Below are 12,555 nucleotides of genomic sequence, written 5' to 3'. Positions count from 1 at the left end.
TTGTATTTCTTGTGGGAAGCAAATACCGCATAAGGATTTCCATTCCCTCTGCATACCTTGTTTGGGCCTAGACCACGACGTCTCGGGCTGTCGCTTTTGCGCTACCTTCAATAAACGCACTATTAAGCGTCGGGCGGAGTTCGCCCAACACTACTTTGGTAAAGCTTTTGATTATAAAATGCCGTCGGACTCTCCGACTACCGTTTTGTCCAAAAAACGCAAGGAAAAGGACCGACACGCGAGGCCTGCGGTCCCCGCTGACACCATGCCAAAACAGGCTACACGTGGTCCGGTTCTCAGCGAGACGCCTTTGCTGTCCCTGACTACCGACGACACTCCTTTGGCGGTGTCCTCTGTACCCGAGACCGCTGGAACCTCGTCCCTTTCCCAGACTACAACAGAAGCCTTTGCTAATGTTGAGCCTACTAATGTGGACAGGTCCACATCCACCCATGGTGTATTTAGGCCCTCATCTTCTTTTTCAATTAAGGCCTTTACTAAATCCAAAGCAGTCAGGCATCCCACGAGGCCTGTTGCACAGGGCCCATCTCCAGGTCCCATGCCTAAAAAACAGATGCTTAAAATGGCTGAGGATTTAATTACTCTTATCAGAGGTTCTCAACGCCCTCCAGACAAGAGACCCAGAGTGGAGGAAGATTCCCCCTCTTCTGATCAGGGATCCATTTTATCAGAACATTCTGATGCAGAGGAACACTCTTACTCTCCTTTTGAGGATTCGGATGCAGAACAGTCCATCCCTTCTGTATCCCCCCTGAGGATTTTTCCTTTGGGGAAACCTTGCACACCTTGAGGGAACACTTCCATTGGGAAGGCCAAGACTTTTCAGATTCCAAGAAAAGACTTCGGGAATTTCTTTTGTTACCTCAACACAGACCTCTGGCTATACCCCCTGTTTTGGACATACTGGATGATGTCTATTCGGAGGCTTGCCTTAACCCGGATTCTCTGCCTCCTGCACCAGTCAAACCTGATAGGTATTACAGAGTACCCAGCTCTCACCAATTTCTCTTCAAAAGCCATAATGCTGACCCTGAAACCATTTCACAAGGCCCCAAGGGATTGAAGGTCTCCACTGCCAAGAATCCACTTCCTGCAGAAAGGGAATCAAGATCTTTAGAAAGGTGGGGTAAAAAAGTATATACCTCTGCCACCCTAGCCATGAGGGCCTTAAATTGTCAGTTTCATATGCTTAAATATCAACAGTTCCTGTTATCACAATTAAGGAACAAAATGTCTCAACCTGAACAAACAGATTTAAAGGAGTTACAGGATATGATGCATAGTGCAGAGCAAGTGGGTAAACACACTTTACAATGTGGTTATGATGCCCTAGAGGCTTCAAGTAGAGCAGCTGCTACAGGATCAGTCATTTGCAGACATGCTTGGCTTAGAGAACAAAACTTGCCTGATCATGTGAAATCTAAACTTTTAGATGCTCCTTTACAAAAGGATGTGCTGTTTGGTACTAATGCGGAGGAGATATTACGGAAAATGGAAGAAAAAGCCAAATCCATGCAAACTGTCAAAACCTTTTTCCAGGTCCAACCACCACGTTTTAGCAGAAATTGGCCTTCAAAGAACTGGTCCTTTCCAGCCACTGACAAGCCCCAAAGAGGTAGATACAGACGCACAAGGGGCAGAGGGCAATCACAAGGATCATATAGAGGACGACAATGGCAAACTCCAGCACCAAGAGGTGGCGAGGACAGTGCACAACAATACAGGAAGCAAACCCAATGACTCCCTCATTTCCATGCCAAGCACGTCTCAGCTGGCAGCACCTTTGGGAGGAAAGCTAGCATTATTTGCAAACAATTGGCATATTGTCACAACAGACAAATGGATCCTGGACATTATAAACAGAGGCTACAAATTTCATTTCCACACTCTTCCAAAAATGAGAGGCATGCCAAACCTGCCACAGAATCAAAGGGCAGGCACAACTACAAATTTCAAAGCTCTTAAGCATGAGAGCTATTCAAGAGGTACCTTCTCACGAACAAGGTTAAGGTTTTTATTCAAGGCTTTTTCTGGTACCAAGGAAAGGAACCGACTGGAGACCCATTTTGGACTTATCCATCCTAAACACATTTCTTCTCGTACCAAAATTCAAGATGCTCACATTACAGCAACTTCTTCCCATGCTGGGCAAGGAGTTTTGGCTGGTAACATTGGACCTCAAGGAGGCATACCTGCATGTCCCAATCAGACAAAGCTGCAGAAGATACCTCAGATTTCTTGCAGGTTCAATCCACTATCAATTCTCTGCATTGCCCTTTGGCTTATCTACTGCGCCCAGAGTATTCACAAAGTGCCTGGCATCAGTGATTGCCTACTGCAGACTTCAAGGGATACAAATTTACCCTTATTTAGATGACTGCCTGATCCAAGCGGACAGCAAGCACATACGTCTGGAACATCTGACATATGTGACATGGCTATTGCATGCTGTGGGTTACACAATCAACAAAGAGAAATCAAGGCTAACACCATCTCAGAAAATAACCTTCCTGGGTGCCAACTTGGACACAAACACCCAGATGGCCTATCTTACACCAGAAAAACAAGGGCAACTATCTCAGTACTTCAAAATACTAGCAAAAAGTACCAGGCTTACTGCAAGGAAAATCCTGCAGGCTCTGGGATTCATGGCATCTTGCATTCTTTTAATCCCATGTGCAAAGCTGCATATGAGGAAACTTCAATGGTACCTAAAAAATCTATGGTCTCAACACAGTCACAGTTTGGAAACAATACTACCAATAATCCCATGTTTGCAAAAGGAATTTCTATGGTGGGCCCAAGCATGTCAAGCAAACACAGGCCTCCCATTCTGCAAGCCTCAAGCAGAACAAGTTATCACAACAGACGCCTCAGATTACGCTTGGGGGGCGCACATGATGGACAGGTGCATCCAGGGCAAATGGTCCCAAAAAGAAAAGCACCTCCACATCAATCAAAAAGAAATGCTAGCAGTAATAAATGCAATTACAGCTTTCAAGGACTTCCTGCATCCAGGACAATTACTCATAAGAACAGACAACACCATAGTAATGTGGTACATAAACAAACAAGGAGGAACTCATTCATACCCCTTGTGCAGACTAGCCATGACCCTTTGGAACTTGGCTCTGGAATGGCAAATCGAACTTCAAGCACAGTACCTACCAGGATTGGAAAACACACTGGCAGACAAATTAAGCAGAAATATGACAGATCCACACGAATGGAAGTTACATCCGCAGGTGTTTGCAGAAATAACCTAAGTGTGGGGGAGGCCAGACATAGATCTTTTTGCCTCCCACAGGAATCATCAATTGGGAAAGTTTTGTTCGAGGACCTTTCACCCAAAGGCCTGGAGAGTGGACGCCCTTTCATTCAGTTGGACAGCATGGACAGTTTACGCATTCCCACCTCTGCCTCTTCTGCCCAAGGTACTTTTGAAAGCAAGAGCAGACAGACCGAAGATGATACTGATTGCTCCATATTGGCCAAGGCAACACTGGTACCCATTGCTGAGGAGCTTAACACATACTCCTCCCTGGTCCCTGCCTCTAATGCCACTTCTGCTGACTTAGCACAGTTACAAAACTCTCCACAGTCAGCTGAAAACACTCAATCTCGCTGCATGGAAAATTCCTTAACACCACAACAGACCCTACTCTCACAGGAGGTGCAGGATGTCATTTTGGAGGCCAGGAGACCATCTACTAGAAAAGCTTACTCCACAAAATGGAAGCGGTTTTGTTCTTGGAATGCAAAAAAAGGCCAGGACCCAAGAAAACTGAACTTGCCTCAGGTATTACAGTATCTAGCTGAGCTGCTGAACAGTGAACTTTCATTTTCTTCCATAAAAATCCATGCCTCAGCTATTTCTGCAGAATACAACACGGATCCTCCTTTATTTTCTCACCCACTCTTACGACAGTTCCTCAGAGGGGCTAAGAATATTAGACCACCAAGGAAACAACCAATACCAGCCTGGGATCTTAATTACGTACTAGAAAAATTAACATTGCCTCCTTTGAACCAGCTGCCTCAACAGATTTGCAATATTTGTCTTGGAAAACTGCCTTCCTTCTGGCTATCACTTCTGCTTGTAGAGTTTCAGAATTACAGGCCCTCATGGCGGTGCAGCCCTTTCTCATTTTCCATCCGGACAGGGTCTCCCTTCGTACCAACCCATCATTTATGCCTAAAGTGGTATCTAGGGTAGCTTTAAATCAAGCCATACACCTTCCTACTTTTTACCCCAATCCTCAAAACAAAGGGGAAAGGCTGCTTCACTCCTTAGACATCCATAGGCAGCTACGTTACTATTTGGACAGAACAAAGTCCTTCAGGAAATAGAACAACTCTTTGTGTCCTATGCTGTAGGGGCTCAAGGGAAGCCAGTCTCCAAACAGACTATTTCAAAGTGGATAGGCCACTGCCTATGGTTTTGTTATTCCTATCATGGGAAATCTGTTCCTACAGGTATCAGATCACACTCCACCAGGGCCACAGCTACCTCTACAGCCTTCCTCAGAGGAGTTCCTACCAAAGATATTCTGGAGGCAGCCACTTGGAGTTCTGTACATACCTTCACAAAACACTACCACCTGCCTTTATATTCCAGAACAAGAGCAGGCTTTGCCACTGCTGTTTTGCAGGGCATTCTGGCTCAACCCAGTTCCTCCTAGTACCTACCACCCTGTGCGTAGCTTTGGGATTCTACCCATCTGTGATTACTGCAGCTGTATGCACGATGAACATAGTACAGTTTTGTACCTACCATAAATGTAGATGTTCGAGTGCTAATACAGCTGCAGTACAGGTTTCCCTCCCTCCTTCCCCACTTGGTAAAGGCATGGGGCCTAACTACCTCTTCATACAGCCTGACTGGGTTATCCTTCTAAGGTTTATTTGCTTGCAACCACTGTTTTTGGATTACATTGCATTTCATGTATATGCATATAAGCATAATTTATGTATTGCCTTCTTTCGGGGGGCACCTGACATCTGGGGCAAAAAAGACTGAAGAACATGGCGTCGGCTGTGTCTTATATACTCTGGCCTCACTGACGTCAGAAGAGAAAGTGACAACAACCGACGCCGGACCAAGACTTTGGAATTCGGCCGACCGAGGGACCACCTGACGGCAGAAAACCCATCTGTGATTACTGCAGCTGTATTAGCACTCGAACATCTACATTTATGGTAGGTACAAAACTGTACTTTATGCGTACTCTGTCTTCTTTGTCCCTTAGATGCAAAGTCTCTAAACATATAACATTTTGATTTTTGATTTTCTTTGATAAGGTGGAATTACCTTCTCTATTTAGATGAAGCCTGTTACCAAAAAATAACTTCCCTTACAATAAAGTCTTCCCAAAGTAATGCATCAAAATCCTTTCAATTATCATTGTCTTCTCAACCAAGTGTTGAACAATTTTTCTTTAGTATAGGCAACGTCATTGAACTCTAGGTATGATTACATTTTTACACGTATCTTTAGTATATATAATGTTGCTTCTTTAATGGCTTGCAGTGACACATGGTATAACTAGTACATAAAACATCTTCATGTTGTTAAAAAGATGTTAGTGTATTTATAGGTATCAGATATCAGTCTTTGAAATGTTTGAGGCAAATCATTTAATTTTATTCCTGTTAGGGAAGAAATGGTAATCTTTTGTTTATCCATGATAGCTAATGTTTTGTCTTTTGGTACAACTGAGAGTCATCTGTTAGAAGAATTCTTTGTCTTTAAAAGTACTGTTAGAATTTTATGTCTGAGCTACTTTGTTCTATATTATTATTGTTTCCTAGTGCCCCTCTTTACAGCAGTCCTTCTTTTGACTGTCTTCTGACAGCATAGTTAGAGATTGTATTTGGATTCCTCTTTGTTTTATGGGGTTCTGTTGAACAGATTGTTTTTTTTTTCTTTTCATAACTGTCATAGTTCTTAGGTACTCACTAGGCTATTCATCTGTGAGGATCTCCAGAAGCCTAGCCATACATTCCCATGAAGTTTTACCATTATAATTTAAGTATAAATAACCCAGAGATGAACTGAATATTTGCATGTTACCTCATCCATGAGGGACAATGGTACTAAACCAGTTGTGAATTTCCAATTATCCATCAATTCTTCCAATTATGTTTGAGTAGTGTAAGAAAACTACTTTATGTGGTGTGGAACAAATGGTATTCTCTTGATACTGATCTACCTCACTGACATATTCTGTATATGTTAAAAATGGATGAGATCTCTTAAGTAGATGTTTATGCATGCAAACGTGCAGTAGGTCTAACAGTAGAGGTCTGTTGAGGCCGTGTACATGAGGCAGGATCTTGCCCCTCAGTAGCCTGGCTGTGAGATGGTCCCCATAGTAAGAAGGCTTTGTGGTCATTTAAGTTGTACCGAATGTTTGGACAGGTACATGCCAAAGGGTCATTATACCCAATGATCAGCCTAATGAGTGTGGCATACAGTGGACCCAGTACCCTTAGTAATAAGCTCTGCATTGAGAAATGACTGATAGGTAATAATCAAAGGACAGTTCATTGTCTACCTAGGTTCCCAGGTCCTTAACTACTGAATCGGTTTTCAGAGTTGTACTGCCAATGCAATGGTTACATACACTGCCTTATATGTAGTGGCATTTAGAGGTGAATATACTGGGCTTATTTCTGTAAGCAATTCACATTCTCTCAATATGTTAAATATACTAGGCTTATTTCTGTAAGCAATTCACATTCTCTCAATGTGTTATACAGTCTTGTCTTACAACATTAATAACTTTCTTTTCATTAACTGGGATCAATGTGATACTTTTAATTGATTTATTAATGTTGCTGTTTAAATGTTTGATTTGGATACATATGAGTTTTCACATTGTATTACTTCAATATTTGAAGAGGCAATAAATGAATCAACCCTTTCTTAATGATAACTACAGGATAAAGACCTTGTTGAACAATAGACTTATAGGTTGTGGGCTCTGATATTTCTACATGTAAGACATCTGAACTGATGATGTTTCAAGTAAGTTTTCTTTCAAGTCAGACAGGAACTGTGCTTCTTTAGGTCTAAGAAGTTTTTCCGCTAGTTTTGCTGACATTAACTAGTTTTATGTGTGTGTGTGTGTGTGTGTGTGTGTGTGTGTGTGTGTGTGTGTGTGTGTGTGTGTGTATGTGTATGTATATGTATGCACATATATATATATATAGCTGTAGATATGTATGGGTCCTGGACTGAACATCGAAAGTACGTTTCAGCAAAATGTGCATGTGTACATGAGCGAACTCACTTTCGCGAAAGTGCATTTTATCGAATGCAAAAAAATAAAATAAAAAACAACACGCAGCTTGCATGTAGATTTAGTTGTACATCAACAAGTAATATTGATTGTACAACTAAGCAAACCTTAGCTTAAATTGTGGTACAGCGGGTTTAAGGGAATATTTCCTTTTCCCCACTGTACTGCCATCTCAGAGTGAGAATATTAAAGTAGGGAGGTGTGGGGGGCACAGTACCCATATGGGGGGGGGGGTGCAGAGGGGGTTGCCCACCTGCATAAACATGAGTAGTGTTTTATTTGTTTAGGTTTTTTGGTGTGACTTTTTTTTTTGCGAAACTGCATTTTTGATAAAATGTACTGTCGTGAACGTGAGCTCGCTCATGTACGTTTCGCTTAAATGTAGTTTCGATCTATCAACTTTATATATATATATATATATATATATATATATATATATATATATATATATCTACTTCAGTAGATAGAACTTTTAAATGTTCGAAGCTCATAAGGCCAAGACCATAGCATTGAACATTTAAAAGTTCAAACACTGAAATAAAACAAAAACAAAAAACAAAACTAAATGTTTGTAGCAGGGATCATGCCCCCCCCTGCGGCCCACACATGGGAGGCTGTGCCCCCCACACCCCCGCTACTAAAATATACCAACTCCAAGATTGCACTACATTGAGGAAACGGGTAATCTTCCCGTTCTGCACTGTATGGGGATCTCTATTCAGTTTGTTCAAACTTATGGTCTCGGCCGTATGAGCTGTACAGTATGGAACAGGAACATTACCATTCTCTTCACTGTAGCGTGATCTCAGAGTTGGTATATTTAAGTTGCAGGGGGGTGGGGGCACAGGGGGGCTTTCCCCTTTGCAAAAACATGGTTTTAGCATTTGTCATTTTTTTTTTATTTCTTACTTTCGAAATTTCACAACTTGAGATTGTGTGCTTTTGAAGTTAAGTATATATATATATATATATATATATATATATATATATATATTAATATTTATGTGAATATATATATATATATATATATATATATTTCCCATTCACATTGCCAAAAGTGCAGTTCTCTGAACTACATTTTGCCTAGACCATAACTCTGAATATAGACTTCTCCAAAACGGCACTTTGCGATCACACTGCAGTATGTATGAACAAATATACTCTTGTCACTGTAGTGTGATCTCAGAGTTAGTATATATAATTAGCAGGGGGCTTGCTCCACTTCAAAAATTAGAGAAAATTAGTTAATGTGGTTTAACTGTTTTCCATTTCGGCAAAGTGCCATTTCAGAGAAGTGTAAATTTGGAGTTATGGTTTTGGCAAAGTGCGGTTCAGAGAACTGTGCTTTCGGCAATGTAAATGTCATCCATGTATGTGTGTGTGTTTTATACATATATATATATATATATATATATATATATATATATATATATATATATAAAATATGAACCAACCTCACTATTTACTGTAGGTTTTGCTAGTTTGTTCTTGGGTGTTTTCAGTTTTGTTTTCCTTTTCTTACTGTTGAAGAAGTATCACCCAAGTCTTTTGCTGATTTTTATCTTTATCTCCAGTAATCAATCCTAATTTGTCTCTATTCTTGTTCATTGTTCAAATTCACATGCACAATTTCCTCACTGTTTCTTGAATTTGTGCCATCTTGATGCCTTTTTTCTTTCATGTCTAGTATATGTTTGTGTGGAATTTAATAGTCTATATTCATTAAATTGAAATATCATTTTGTAAATATGTCTCTGGTTTACTCCTGTATTTGAAGTCTGAGAATTTGGATGTTCAACTGGAGCATTTCTCCCCGGGCCTCCGCTGAAAACAGGCTCTATGGAACCTAGTCGGACATTCCCGGTCAACAAATGTTAAATAAAAATAAATAAATAAATAAATAAATAAATTATAATTGCAGTATTATATGGCAGATAGCAAAGCTTTCTACTAAGATAAAAGGGCAAAGAGTGTTGAAAACAACAGAAGCAAGCCTTTGTGTTATAGCAAAAGTGTGTGACCATACTACTTATGATTTAGAGCTCATGAATATCCAGAGACTTTTTCTTGATATGTGTCAGTTATAGCCACTCTTATTTATTGCAATAGTGTATGTGAATGTTTGTTAACCAAGGTGTGCACAAGTTCATACCCTGCTTCTGTCTGTAAATCACACTGCTGTGTTATCAAGAATAATTGGAGTTAAGTTGGGGTAAAAGTTGAAGTTTGAGGATTTGTCAACATTTGTCATTTCAAGTCAATAATATATTCCATGTGTGCATTAAAATCCAACTTCAAAATCTTCAAAATATTCCCTATATTTAATATGTATGTCAAAGTCCTAATTATAACAGTTATTTGAGGGCTGTGTCAGTCATACTGAAAAATGATGATTCTTTTATAGAAATAAAAAGCACATATGAAAATTAGCTCCAAGCAAGGGTATATAAATAATTTTTCTTAACATATATTGGGTTGTACAACTATCTGGAAAATACCTTCATCCTTCATGTAGCAGCCACATTTTTATATTACTTTTCCATAATCTGCACAAACACTTATTCAAAAACTGTGCCTGAAATGTATATTGCATATAAGTTGTACAATAAACATAGATATCAAAAAAATAAATCCAAGACATAAGTTCAGTTGTTTTTATTAATTAGTATTTGAGCATATCCAAGAGAATATGTATTTATCTGCATTATGTAAGTCATTTTGTTACGTGAAACTTCTTGCTTGTTCTTTCAGTGTCTGTGTTAGTTAATATTTGGCTCTTCTTAATGCCCCCCATTTCTTGATATGCTATGAAAATCTAGTTTCTTTTCATTTTAATTAATGTTGACAGACAGACAAACCTTTCATGGACTAAACATGATATAAACAGAATGGAGCCCATGTCCATCAAAGGGTTTTCTTGATCAGTGAAAATTTTTTCTTCAAATTGTCTTTTTTCCAATTTTCTGCACTATAAGTAGTCCTTCACTTTTCATCACCCTTACCAAAGGTGAGTTGTAATACCACTCAAGCTGCCATCTTCCCACAACATGAAAAAGTCTTTTCAGCTTTTGTTTGTCCTTTTATTATTCTTTGTACCCCAAAAAGTTGGATTCATTTTTTAACATTTATTAAGCGAGCTTTCTGTTTTGAGAAATAAAGTATGATAATTTGCTTATTAAAACTACTAAAACTAGTTTCCAATGTTAGAATATTATTGGCAAATCCTGAACTGGGCAAAGTTTGTATCTTATTTTATTAAGCAAGTCATTTATATGTGCGCGTGTATTTATATATTAGACCTAGAATAGCAGTGATCCCTATACTGTTATGTATGATGAAATGTATTGTTACAGTGAAAACACTGACAAATTATGTTCATTCCTACAAATTTTGATCAAACTAAATATCAAACTAAAAAGATCAGCAAAGGAAACTATTTCCTCTCCAGACCTGAATGCTGAAATCAAATCACCATAACACTAATTACCTGTAACACCTTAGTAATTGGGGCTGTCTCCAACTCTAATGCTGTCTCATCTCCCTACTCTAACGCTACTCCATGCCATAATAAAAAATTTCTTGTAATACTGCTGCTACACAAGACATAGTTGGACATACATACATGAACAGACACACTAACTACACTACATCTATCCCATTACCTAATTCTAAAATGCACACACTTGAGCACAAACTTACAACACCTATCTATCACCAATCTCAATCCTAACACAAACATGGAATACCCACCACCCCTGTCGACCAAACTGACTTCCTTCAAGATGCAGGGGGCCTATATGCATATATTTTATTTACATGTGTGTGTGTGTGTGTGTTTATATATATATATATATGGGACTGTGGAATTTGGTCAACAGCTGCATGATCAATCACAGTTGATTGAGATATGCAGGTAATTGACAGGTGTGCTGGATTGACTATCCCTGGGGGGTGAATATTCCCATTATTCAGGCACTGTGCAATCACAGAGTTAGTGTATGTAATTAGCAGGGGGTTTTGCCCCCCCCCCGCAGAAATTTGTGGGTATTTTTGTTGTTTGTATGCATCAAGGAGTTTCCTGAGCATGTGCAGTTGACTGTCAACATTTTCATTGCTGACTTTTCACAGTTGACATTGTTGGCGTTCTTTGTCAGTGTTCCAGGGACATAGATGAAAATTACATATTGTTCAGTGCATGTTTGGTTGATTGCATTCAGTATATGTTCTAGATCTTGGTTTAGCAGCAGCAGTTATTTATGTAGGTACTGTAGTGTAGTTATCACATCTGCCACCCATGCAGATGGTCCTGGGTTTGATCCCCAATGACATCATTATGTTAGTGAAGGATAAGTAAGGGTAAGAAAGTTTTGTCTTCAGTATGAAAGAGAGTAAGAGAATTCATCGTAGGAGTGAAAAATTCATAAAAAGAAATTAATGAAATTTGGTGCTGTCAATAATGGTTAAGATGTTTAACACTTAGACACAAGGTACAGGGTTTAATTCTCACCTCTGGTAACTTTCTGGTTATTGGCTAGGTATGTAATTGTCTGCAGACTCATTTGTCTTGTATGATCCAATGCAAATTTTTCAAAGCCTTCTAATACTGTGCCACTTTTTTCACTTTTGCATTCACCAAGGTTTGTACATCAAAAGAGAATAAGCTGCTCTGCTTCTGATTTTGATTGGTTTGATCTGATTCTGATTCACAGTCTTAGTTCAGGAATTAGGTTCAGACTATGCTTCTCAAGTACTTTTTTCACTAAATGGGGAATCAGAGTCTGAGTGAGGAGGTTTCTTTAGATTCCTTACCTGAAGAGTTGTCTTTCTCAGGAACTGTTCCCATGGTGAAGGACCTATTTCAGTGAGATCAAAAATTCCAAGTCACAGCAAATCTGTTATTATTTAATAGAGGTAGATTTCCACAACATGCAGCCATTCCACCTACTTTCCTAACCATAGAGGATGTGTTTCTTGTAGACTGCAGTTTGCCTGTCTTTCTCCAGATCTCAGAAAACCTGAAAAATAGTTTAAAGTTCCCTGGTCTCATAAATTCCTTTTTACATACCCTGGGGTAGACCCTGCACTGATCTATTTTTTTCCAAACCATCTTTATCCAAAGACCTTTTAGCTGCTAACCCTATTCCATTTGAAAAAGATAGGAGAGTTTTTGATTTGTTTGTGAAAAAATTGTATTCAACTACCACCTTGGCTACAGAATAGTGAATTACCT

The sequence above is a fragment of the Protopterus annectens genome, chromosome 4.part0, assembly GCF_019279795.1.
Source record: "Protopterus annectens isolate FY-2018-M chromosome 4.part0, PAN1.0, whole genome shotgun sequence".
Lineage (NCBI taxonomy): Eukaryota > Metazoa > Chordata > Ceratodontiformes > Protopteridae > Protopterus > Protopterus annectens.
This window is presented reverse-complemented; position numbering follows the sequence as displayed.